The sequence below is a fragment of the Mus pahari genome, chromosome 4, assembly GCF_900095145.1.
Source record: "Mus pahari chromosome 4, PAHARI_EIJ_v1.1, whole genome shotgun sequence".
NCBI lineage: Eukaryota > Metazoa > Chordata > Mammalia > Rodentia > Muridae > Mus > Mus pahari.
The window spans coordinates 65,277,441-65,290,754 of NC_034593.1; the positions used below are offsets into that span (position 1 = coordinate 65,277,441).

The 13,314-nt window shown below is 35.9% G+C and overlaps 1 protein-coding gene across 1 annotated transcript in view; it reads right to left on the reverse strand.

The window, feature by feature from the left end:
* Nucleotides 1-13,314, reverse strand: part of Bche (butyrylcholinesterase) — a 71,694-nt gene that overhangs the window by 14,009 nt on the left and 44,371 nt on the right. The gene's annotated exons all lie outside the window — the stretch shown is intronic.

Consider the following 13,314-nt stretch of genomic DNA (forward strand, 5'->3'; position numbering starts at 1 on the left):
AATGCACACTCATTCCTGGCTTCTGCAATTGAGACCCAAGACAGAGCTGACTTTTTCCTGAGTTCAAGAGCAGAACAGTAATGGTAAATTCAGTGAGCACTTAGCAAGCTTTGTCCTTTGAAATGGCTTATAATGTCCCACACTGTAACTTCGGGGCAATAAATTTCCTCTGCTCATGGATGCAGATAAGGTTTTCAAAAACATGACTGAAGCAGCTATTCAAGTGACAGAACAATTTACTCTCTAATTTGAACAAATCTCCCAAGAATTGAAACTTAAAAAGAGATAGAATTGTCTTCCAGACTGTATCAATTAAAAACGTGTGAAATGCAGTATATTTCCCAGACACATGATTCTGACACAGGATGTAATTCAGATCTCACTTATAAGATACATTAGAACATCTTGAATTTTCTATTTCTGTAAATTATTTTCTGCTTTTGTCATAAAATAAAGACTTGAAAGTGATTATAACATAAAATGTTTCAAGAAGCAGTGAGCCTTTATCTTTATTGCCAGGTATTTTTCACTTTGAGATATTAAAAGTGTTCAAAAGCTCAGTTATTATAATTTTCTCTTAAGTAAATGTTAAAGGTTATGAGGCATAGCCAGGTTAACCATACAAAGTGATTATTTTTTCTGCCTATGGTACAAAACAGTTTTCTGCATCTTATAAATATCTGGGCAGTCATTTAATAGTTTTATTTATAGAATAGATTAAGAAAATTATAAGTATTACTGTAGGTTATCCTGGCAAGAAATGATGAGCATTTAGTTTGATCTTTCAGTTTTCTTGCAAAAAACAGTCTTAACATTGCTTATGTTAACAGAAGAATTAAGATAAATTATAAGGCAGGGAAATGGTTCTGTCAGTAAAGCGTTTGCCACAAGAAACATGACAAGCTGCATTTGGATCCTTGCTTGCCATGTGAAATCTGGTTGTGGCAGCTCTTCTGTAACTTCCAGTACTGATGTAGAAGACAAATCCCTGGTGCTTGCAGTCTGGAAAGTCTATCCAGATGAATTAATAAACTTCAGGTTCAATCAGAAATCAGGTCTCAAAATATTGTGGAAAGTGACTACTGAAAAAAGCTAACGGGTATGCAGACACATACACACACAAACACATACACAAACACATACACAAACACACACACACACATACCTGAAAGCACATATATATACACAAGGAACCCACACAAAGAAAACAGAGAATTAATTCACAACATATTTACAATCATGTTAGTTAGTTAATTTTAAAATGAAAATATTTGGGATGTGCTTCAAAATGCAGTAAAATAAAAAACATGGTCAATAATTATAAATTGAAGAACCATCTGAAATAATGTTAGATATTTGGTTAAATATTTTAGAAGGCAAAATTACCTTAAATGCTCTATGAAATATTCAAATATTGATGATTTTGTGTTTCATAAAAGATAAATAAGTAAAGTTCTATGTTAAGAACTGGAAGGCATGGTTTCCATCTGCTTCTGGATCTGACCCTGTGTCACGGCTCTCCATACCCAGGTCTTACTGGGAGAGAGCTGGTCTCCCAAGTGTGCTGACACACCAGAGAACACAGGTGAGACTACCACTTCTGCTTAAATTACTGGCCCAAGAGGGACCCACCCAGAACAGAATCCTTCCAGTTTCCATCTGTACCTGGAGCTGATCCTGTGCCACAGCAATCTATATTCAGATCTTGCCAGGATAGAGCAAGTCTCCCAGGAGTGGTGACAAACTTGAGAGCACAGCTCTCGAAAACCTGGTCCCACCAGGCGTGAGTTGATCTCCCAAGAGTGCTGACACACCTGAGAGAATGGGTGAGACCACCACTTCTGCTCAAATTCCTGGCCCAAGACTGACCCACACAGAGCCATCAGGACACTGGAACCAAGGCACAGCCACGGACAAGTCCCTTCCAGTTTCTGTCTGTGCCTGGAGCTGACCCTGTGCCACAGCTTTACATACACAAATTTCTCCTGGTGAGAATTAGTCTCCTGAGTGTGCTGACACACAGGCCATACAAAGGGACAAGCTACAGTGAGAGACAAATCCAGCTAACACCAGAAATAACCAGATGGCAAGAGGCATGGGCAAGAACATAAGCAACCAAAACCAAGGCTACTTGGCATCATCAGAACACAGCTCTCCCACCACAGGAAACATTGGATACACCAACATACCAGGAAAGCAAGACTCTGATTTAAAATCACATCTCATGCTGATGATAGAGGATTTTAAGAAGGACATAAATAACTCTCTTAAAGAAATCCAGGAGCACATACGTAAACAGTTAGAAACCCTTAAAGAGGGAGCACAAAAATTCCTTAAAGAAGTACAGGAAATCACAACCAAACAGGTGAAAGAATTGAACAAAACCATCCAGGATCTAAAAATGGAAATAGAAACAATAAAGAAATCACAAAGAATGATGACCCTGGAGTTATAAAATCTAGAAAAGAAGTCAGGAGCCATAGATGCAAGCATTACCAACAGAATACAAGAGATAGAAGAGAGAATCTCAGGTTCAGAAGATACCATAGAAAACACTGACACAACAATCAAAGAAAATAAAAAATGCGAAAAGCTCATAACCCGAAACATCCAGGAATCCAGGACACAATGAGAAGACCAAACCTAAGGCTAATAGGTATAGACGAGAGCTAAGATTCACAACTTAAAGAGCCAATAAATATTTTCAACAAAATTATAGAAGAAAAGTTACTGAACCTAAAGAAAGAGATGCCCATGAACACACAAGAAGTCTACAGAACTCCAAATAGATTGGACCAGAAAAGAAATTGCTCCCATCACATAATAATCAAAACAGTGAATGCACAAAACAAAGAAAGAATATTAAAAACCATATGGGAAAAAGGTCAAGTAACATATAAATGCAGACCTGTCAGAATTACACCATACCTTTCACCAGAAGCTATGAAAGCGAGAAGAGCCTGGGCAGATATCACACAGACCCTGAGAACATAAATACTAGCCCAGGATACTGTACTAGGCAAAACTCTCAATTACCATAGATGGAGAAACCAAGTTATTACAGGTCAAAACCAAATTTACATAGTATCTCTCCACAAGTTCAGCCATACAAAGGATAATACATGGAAAACTCCAACCCAAGGAAGGAAACTGCATCCTAGAAAAAGCAAGAAGGTAATTTTTTTTTTAACAAACCCAAAAGAAAATAGCCACACAAACATAATTCCACCTCTAACAACAAAAATAACAGGAAGCAACTAAATTATCACTATTTCTTAATAGCCCTTTTCATCAATGGACTCAATTCCCCAATAAAAAGACAGACTAACAGACTGAATACATAAACATAATGCAGCATTTTGCTGCATACAGGCAACGTACTTCAGTGTCAAAGACAAACACTACCTCTGAGTAAAAGGCTGGAAATTTTTTTTACAAACAAATGGTCCCAAGAAAAAAACCTAGAGTAGCCATTCTAATATTGAAGAAAACCAACTTTCAACTAAAAGTTATCAAAAAAGATAAAGAAGGACTCTTCAAACTCTTCAAAGAAAAAAATCTATCAAGATTAACTCTCAATTCTGATCACCTATGCGCCAAATGCAAGGGCACCCACATTCATAAAAGAAACTTTCCTAAAGCTCAAAGCACATATTCTACCTCACACTATAATTGTGGGAGATTTCAACACCCAACTCTCATCAATGGAAACAAAAACTAAAGAGATCACAGTGAAACTAACAGAAATTATGAGTCAAAAGGAATATATATATATATATATATATATATATATATATATATATATACCTTGTTCTTAGTACCTAATGATACCTTCTCCAAAATTGATCCTATATTCAGTCACAAACCAGGCCTCAACAGATACCAGATTTAAATAACACCACGCATCTTATCAGATCAACATGGACTAAGGTGGGTCTCCAAAAACAACAAAAACAACAGAAAGCCCACATACACATATAAGTTGAACAATGCTCTACTCATTGATAACTTGATCAAGGAAGAAATAAAGAAAGAAATTTAAGACATTTTAGAATTTAATGAAATTGAAGGCACAGCATATTCAAACTTATGGGACACAATCAAAGCAAGTGCTAAGAAGAAAGCTCAAAGCTCTGGGAGACTCCAAAACGAAATTAGAGAAAGCATATACTAGCAGCTTAACAGGACATTTGAAAGCTCTAGAACAAAATGAAATAAATACATCAAAGAGGAGTGGAAGACAGGAAATAATCAAACTCAGGACTGAGATTAACCAAATAGGAACAAAAGGAACTATGCAAAGAATCAACAAAACCAGGAACTGGTTCTTTGAGAAAATAAACAAGATAGATAAACACTTAACTAGATTAACAAGAGATCAAAGAGACAATATTCAAATTAACAAAATCAAAAATGAAAAGTGAAATAAAACAACAGCAACAGGAAATTAAAAAAATTAATATCCTACCACAAATTTTATACTCAAGAAAGCTGGAAAATCTGAATGAAATGGACAATTTTCTAGAGAGATATCAGGTACTAAGGTTAAATCAGGATGAGATAATCATCTAAACAGTCCCTTATCCACTAAAAAAAGAAAAGCAGTCATTAAAAGTCTCCCAACCAAAAAATTCCAGGACCAGTTTGGTTTATTGCAGAATGCTATCAGACCTTCCAAGAAGACCTAATACCAATACTCTTTAAACTATTCCACAAAATAGAACCAGAAGGGACACTACCCAATTCGTTCAATGAAGCCACAATTATGCTTATACCAAAACCACACAAAGATCTAACAAAGAAAGAGAACTTCAGACCTGTTTCCCTTATGAATATAGATGCAAAAATACTCAATAAAATCCTCACAAACCAAATCTAAGAACACATCAAAATGATTATTCATCAAGAGCAAATAGACTTCATCCCAGGGATGCAGGGATGGTTCTATATATAAAAATCCATCAATGTAATCGACTACATAAACAAACTCAAAACAAAACAAAACAAAAAAAACCAAAACAAAACACATGAAACTTACATTAGATGCTGATGCTGAAAAGCATTTGACAGAATTCAATATCCCTTCATGTTAAAAATCTTGGAAATATAAGGAATTCAAAACATATCTAAACATACTAAAAGCAATATACAGCAAACCAGTAGCCAACATCAAACTAAATGGAGAGAAACTTGAAGGAAGCCCACTAAAATCAGGGACTGGACAAGGCTGCCCACTCTTTCCCTATTTATTCAATATAGTACTTGAAGTTCTAAAAAGAGCAATTAGACAACAAAAAGAGGTCAAAGGGATACAAACTGGAAAGGAAGATATCAAAATATCACTATTTGCAGATGATATGATAGTATACTTAAGTAACCCCAAAATTTCCACCAGAAAATTCTAACCCTAATAAACAACTTCAGCAAAGAGGCTAATATAAAATTAACCCAAACAAATCAGTAGCCTTCCTCTACTCAAAGGATAAACAGGGTAGGAAAGAAATTAGGGAAACGATGCCTTTCCCAATAGTCACAAATGGTATAAAATACCTTGGTGTGATTCTACCAAATAAGTGAAGGTCTGTATGGCAAGAACTTCAAGTCTCTAAAGAAAGAAAACAAAGAACTCGGAAGATGGAAAGATCTACCATGTGCATTAGTTGGCAGGATTAATATAGTAAAAATGGCCATCTTGCTGAAAGCAATCTACTGATTCAATGCAATCCCCATCAAAATTCCAACTTAATTCTTCATAAAGTTTGAAAGAGAAATTTGCAAAATCATTTGAAAGAACAAACCAACAAAGATAGGGAAACTATTCTCAACAATAAAAGAACAGCTGGAGGAAATCACAATTCCTAATCTCAAGTGGTACTACAGAGCAATTTTGATAAAAACTGCATGGTTTTGGTACAGTGACAAACAGGTAGATCAGTGAAATATACTTGAAGACCCAGAAATGAACCCACATACCTATGATTACTTGATCTTTGAAAAAGAAGCTAAAACCATCCAGTGGAAAAAAGACAGCATCCTTAATAATTGGTGCTGTTTCAACTGGTGGTCAACACATAATAATGCAAATCGATCCATTTTAATCTCACTGTATAAAGCTAAAGTCCAAGTGGATCAAGGACCTCTACATAAAACCAGATACAGTGAATCTAATAGAAGAGAAAATGGGGAAAAGTCTCAAATACATAGGTACGGGGAAAATTTCCTGAACAGAACACCAATGGCTTATGCTCTAAGATCAAGAATCTACAAATGGAACCTCATAAAATTGAAAAGTTTCTGTAAGGCAAAGGGCACTGTCAATAGGACCAAACTTTAACCAATAGATTGAACAAAGATCTTTAGCAATTTTACAATAGAGTGCTAATTTATAATATATACAAAGAACTTAATAAGTTACACTCCAGAGATCCAAATAACCTTCTTAAAATGGGGAATAGAGTTAAACAGAAAATTCTCACCTGAGGAAACTTGAATGGATGAGAAGCACCTAAAGAAATATTCAACATCTTTAGTCATCAGGGATGCAAATCTGTGATTCCACCTAAAACCAGTCAGAATGGCTGAGGTCAAAAACTCAAGTGACAGCAGATGCTGGCAAGGATGGAGAGAAAGAGGGACACTCCTCCATTGCTGATGGGATTGCAAGCTGGTACAACTACTTTGGATATCAGTCTGGTGGTTCCTCAGAAAATTGGACATAGTACTTATTGAGGACCCAGCTATATCATTCCTGGACATATACCGAGAAGATGCTCCAACATGTAATAAGGACACATGTTCCATTATGTTCATAGCAGCCTTATTTATAATAGCCAGAACCTGGAAACAACCCAGATCATCTGTCAACAGAGAAATGGATACAGAAAATGTGGTGCATTTACACAATGGAGTACTGCTCAGCTATTAAAATCAATGACTTCATGAAATTCACAGGCAAATGTATGGATCAAAAAATTATCATGCTAAATGCGGTAATTCAGTCACGAAAGAACATACATGGTATGTACCCACTGATAAGTGGATATTAGGCATAGAGTGGGGAATGCCCTCCATACAACTCACAGACAAAATGAATGTCAAGAAGAAGGAAAATCAAAGAGTGGATGCTTCAATCCTACTTAGAAGGGGCAACAAGATAATCAAGGGAATTATAGGATGGGGGGGACTTGGAAGGAAGAGAAGAGGGGGATGGGAAAAAAGGGGAAGTATCAGGTATGGGAGGAGATGGAGGAGATGTACAGAGGGACAAGAAGTTGAACAGAGGTGTGTAGCAGGGGGGAATGGGGATTTGGGGATGGCAGCATAAAGGTCCCAGATGACAGGAGGGCAGAAGCCTCACAGGACCCCATGGGGATAACGATGGCTGAAATTCCCCACAAGGGGCAAGGGGAGAGTCTGTCAGAACTGTGTCCAGAGGTTGGGCATGGCCCCTCGGTTGTGGGAAGGGACCACCCACCCACTCATCTCCAAAATTTTAATCCATAATTGCTCCTGTCTGGGGGAAGTGCAGGGACAGGAAGTTGAGCAGAGACTGAGGAGGGGCCATCCAGAGACTGCCCATCCTCTGTATCCATCCCACATGCAGGCACCAAACCCAGACACTATAGTGGATGCAGAGTGGTGCTTGCTGATAGGAGCTGTCTCCTAAGGGGCTCTGCCAGATCCTGACCAATGCAGATGTGCATGCTAGAATCCAGCCATTAGACTGAGCTAGGGAATCCCATTGGGGGTTTTGGGTTGACAACTGAAGGGGTTGAAGGGTCCTTGTCTGGCGTCAGTGGGAGGGGGGACCCTTGGACATGTTGAAGCTTGTTTCCCAGTGTGGAGGAGTGCTGAGGTGGCGAGGTGGGAGTTGGTGGGTAGGGAAGCACCCTCATGGAAGCAGGGTAAGGGGGAATGGATTTGGGGGGTGGTTGCAGGGGGAGGCCAGGAAGGAGAATGACATTTGAATTGTGAATGGATAGAGTATTCAATTAAAAAAAAAGAAGAAGAACTGGAGGGCGTATTAGAGATTTTGAGCCCATTCAGTCATTCGGCCAAATACTTCAGTAACTCCATTTATTATGTCAAATATTACTTTAATCATTTTATGTTGAACATGTTATCTATTCTATAAGATATAGACAACGGGACAAATAAGATACATTGGATATTCACTAGCAATTGTACTAGCTAGACTACAAATGAAGACAGAAAAGAAAAGGAGAATGAGCCTCAGTGAGAAATGAAAAGAGTTCACTAGTCTATGTTTAAAATGACAGAAATACAAATGTCTTCATATTATTGAGCTATAATGTGATTCTCTGATATATGTATATAATGCACATATAATACACATCCCCATTTCTTAAAAAAACATCATTAATATGGTGAGAATTTTTCTAATGATTTAAAATATGTAGTTCATGGCTTGTATTTGTAATTAACTGTTGTTTTTGAATTTTATACTGTATCTGATACTTTATGCTATAAGCTTTATCTCATTATGTCCATGTGATAATTTTTTAATAGAATGATTCCCAGTAGGTTGATCACACTAATTATTAGAGACTTGGAACTGGATCTGATACAAAGGGGCTCTGTATGAGATGAAAATAAATGAATGCAGATACAACTCCTGCTAATTTGGGGCAGGTGCCAAGTTGTCCTCAGAAGATCTATATGGACACATTGCTTAGAAATTCTAGAATATTGTTATATGAATACAGTTACCATCACTAAGGGATTAGATGAGTTGTAGAGTGTTATTAGAAGAAGGTTAGAAAATAAATATGTAGAAGAATAAGAGTTAACATTAAGGTCTGATTTTATATGGTGACACAAGATAACAATTGCTCTAAATTACAGATGGTATGAATACCTGTAAGAAAGTGTTTTCAGAGTTTCAATAAAGTGTAATGGTAAGGAGAAACCATGGTGAATGCCCTAATTGACCAGCACATATTGTAGACATTTATCAAAGTATCACAGTGCATGCTTATATATGGCAAACTACTATGCATTAGCTTTACGTTTAAAAAACTGAATGATAGTTTCATTTATTTAATCATTACTTTTTATTCATTTTATGAATTTTTATATGGTACTCTATAAGATACATAACTGAAATTCTCATAATTTTTTTAAAAATATTCAATAGAGGCAAGGGTATATACGTGTTTTGATCACTTGTTCAAATGTTAATTCCACATTAAATTTGACCAAGTTTTACTAATTATTTCAAATAATTAGGTGTTTTAAAATATTTTCAATTCTTAAAATAGATCAAAAATGGCTTTCTCAATTGAATCAATTTACTATACCATTTATTCTAGTTACATACTCAGTACACATGTTCTAGTTACACACACATACACACACACACACACACACACACATACACAAACACACACACACACACGTTAATCTGTCTATACTGCCATGGCAAGGTATGTTGAACCCAGTGGCTTATAAACAGTAAAATTTACTTGTCACTGACCCGAAGCCTGGAAAGCCCCAGATCAAAGCACTGGCAGATATTCTGTATTTCAATGGCTGACAACATTGTTCACATTCATTTTCATCTGTTTTTATTTTCTAGGATAGATGAGGGAGGTTGTTCTTCTCTGGCACAAGGAAATCAATTACATTCCTGAGAATTTGGGCTATACTGCCTAGCAGGAATTCATGCACTGTTATATTCTCACACATAAGAAAACCACATTCATTTTATAGTATTAGAAGTGCAATTATACACTGACATATAAATTTCTGAATGTGCTTATTATGAACTTGAATACTAGAAACATTAAAGATATAAATTGTAAATTTTAATTAACATAATATATGGATACAATATAACAATATCTAATTAAATAAATATGTATTAAATAAATAAGAACTAAGAGTTGTACAACAAATAGTATCTCATTTACTTGTGGAGGCTCAGTGTCTATCATATACCTAAGCAACATATCCATCTTCCAATATCATCTTACAGTCTGAACTGAATGAATCATCTGCAAAACTTGGGCTTTTTGTTAGTCAATTCAGCATCATTTTAAAAGTATATAATAATTTAATATAGAAATGAAAGATACTCTTATTTTCAATTTTTTGTAGATGTGTTATAAATACTACTATTCTAAACTTAATTAAAATAAAATGGATTCTCAAATATTAGATTGATATGTGTATCACTTATGTCATATAATACCTTATGTCCTATGCCATATGTGGGTTTTAATCTTGTTCATTCTTTTAAAATATCTCAATTACTCATTCATTCATTCATTTACTTATTCATTTGGGTATTTCTGTGTGTCTCACCACAGGATGATGATAACTTAGTGGGAGTCATGTGTCTCCTTCAACAAGTTTGGTTCTAAGACTGCACTCATCTTGCTAGATTTGGCTGAAGGTGCCTTTCTTGTCCAAGCTCTCTCACTAACTTCATTTTCAAATGTAAAGTGAACTCAGTTTTACCAATGTCAAGTTAAGGTCATCATTTTTGGTTCACTATACTATATAAAGCAAGAATGATGACAGGAAACATTTTATTCCTGGTGTAATATTGGCAAAATAGTTACTAAAACACTGACTAGATGACACAATAAAGCACAGGTTCATGGTACTTTCAGCAGGTGGAAAATGGCAAGATGGGTTAAAACTCGTAGAAACAACTACACCTAGGTCAGTCACTGGCAACATGTATAATAGTTATCAGATAACAGAAATATAATCACCCAGATCACTTATGCCTTCTCTTATTATACTATGTCTATTGCAAATTGTGGGAATGAGAGAGATAATTACTGAAAATAAATTTTCAAAGTTGATCACACTGTTAGGTTCTTAGTGAAATGTTAGGAATTGTTCTTCTAGTCAAGAATCTCATTTCAAAAAACAAAATAACTGTAACATCAATTCATAGTAACTTTAATAATTCAGCAATTCATATATTTTGAGTAAATCTCACATTTATACTGTTTACAAAAATTTTCCTTGAGAAATACAGAGGCAGATGCTCACAGCCAACCATTGGACTGAGCATAGGGACCCCAATGGAGGAGTTAGACAAAGGACTGAAGGAGCTGAAGGGGTTTGTAACTCTATAGGAAGAACAACAATATCAACCAACCAGAACTCTCAGAGCTCTCAGGGACTAAACCACCAAGCAAAGAGTACACATGGAGGGACCCATGGCACAAGCTGCATATATAGCAGAGGATGACCTTGTCTGGCATCAATGGGAAGAGAGGCCCATGGTCCTGTAAAGGCTCCATTCCCCAGTATAAGGGAATACCAGGGTGTTGAGGTGGGAGGGTGAGTGGAAGGGGGTGCAAGGGAAGGAGGGATAGGATAAGGGGTTCCAGAGGGGAAAATGGGAAAGGGGTTAACATTTGAAATATAAATACATAAAATATCCAATTAACAATGCTGTTGGATCCTGTAAACTGAATCAGTAGTTAAAGGTACCCATTGTTATGTCCCACAGCCTGAATTCAATCCACAGAACCCAAATGGTAGAAGAAGAGGATCTGCTACTCTATACTGTTCTTCAAGCTCCTTATGCATGCTATGAAGCAGATACGTATGGCACACACGCACACACACACACACACACACACACACACACACACANACACACACACACACAAATAAATGTGATGATAATTTTTAATTGCAATCTTATCAATCCTAACTGATGTGTTTTAAAGCACATTTGATTTCAAAGAGGAATTAAAATAACGCTTTTTCAAAAGCAAGAGAAAAGAATGGAGGGGAAATATGTAGGGAGAAAAAAAAAAGAAAGATGCAGAAAAGTTTGCATGGATAAAAACATAACCAGTCTAAAACAGTTAAATAATTTGATCAAAACAAAAGACTCATCAATGTGCCAGACTTCTCAAGGAAAGAAAATGATAGGAATTACTTCCACTGAGTTTAGTAAAAGAGAATATGGTTTATTGAAGTAAATGTACATTAGAAAATCGGTATCCTTATCACATCTTCAAGCTTGAAGGTAATTAATAGCTACAGCTACTGAAGGCATGTAAAATACCAAAAGAAATTTTAGTGATGACCAAAAGCAAACAAAAGTTAGGATACTTCTGACAATATATGCTGTGAAATGGATGCCCTGCAACTAACAGTATTCACAATCAGAATTTCAACAGTGATCATCTCTGCAATAAGACACCTTACCTGACTATAATACTGTTTTCTCTTCTGCTCTTTTTTTTTCTGGAGCCTATCAGTAGAGCTTTGCCTATATTGTTAATTGATGTTGTACAAATCAATTTTCTCTTTTTAGTTCAAATTAAAATCTACGACAAACTCTGACCATTTCCAAATCTATTTTCATCATATATGTGTATGTATGTATGTATTCACACTTATATATGTATATGTATATATATATGTAAATATGTCACACACACATATATAGATGTATACATATACATATAACTAAAACAATGTCCATTTTAAGGCATATTTTCTATAATTTTATGAGCATATATAAATCTTAAATAGCATTAAAATACATTCATAAATGTAACTCACCCTCATAAATACTTCTGAATGTTCCAGCACCCCTTTAGAATGAATTCAGGTAAAAATAACTGGATAGCATCATGTAAACCAATTTATTTCTATAACTTCCTGGTGCTCTTTAGAAGTTGGGATGTATTTGACAATGTGACATCAGCTGAAAGGGCAAAAGGTTGCCAGATAATGATTTCGATATCACTTGTGGACTCTAGGTATGATGGATGAACACAGATCATGGTCTGGAAATTATTCTGTTTTTTTTTCCTCCACATTATTTTGACAGAAAGCTTTATTTTATTAGCTGGAGTGTTAAAAAGGAATATCAGACAGTTTAGTCCCTCGAACTCTCAAGAAAACAGATTGCAATGAATACTAGAACAGTGGAAGATAAACAAAATTCTTCCTTTCTTTCTGCTATCCATCTGTCTGTTCATCCCTTTCCTTCCTTCTTACCATTCCTCTTTCATTCCTTCACTTCCTTTCCTCCCCTCCCCTCCCCTCTCCTCCCTTCTGCTCTCTTCCCTTTCCATCCTCTTTTTCCCCTTCCTCCTCTACTATTCCTTTCCTTTTCCATTAGTTTTGCAAGCATATCTAGACTTATAAGCTTTTTTTTACTAAAAGCAATGATACATGATCTTGATGTCCACTGAAGGTTTCTTTCTTTCTTTCTTTTTTTTTTTTTTTTTTTTTTGGTTTTTCGAGACAGGGTTTCTCTGTATAGCTCTGGCTGTCCTGGAACTCACTTGGTAGACCAGGCTAGCC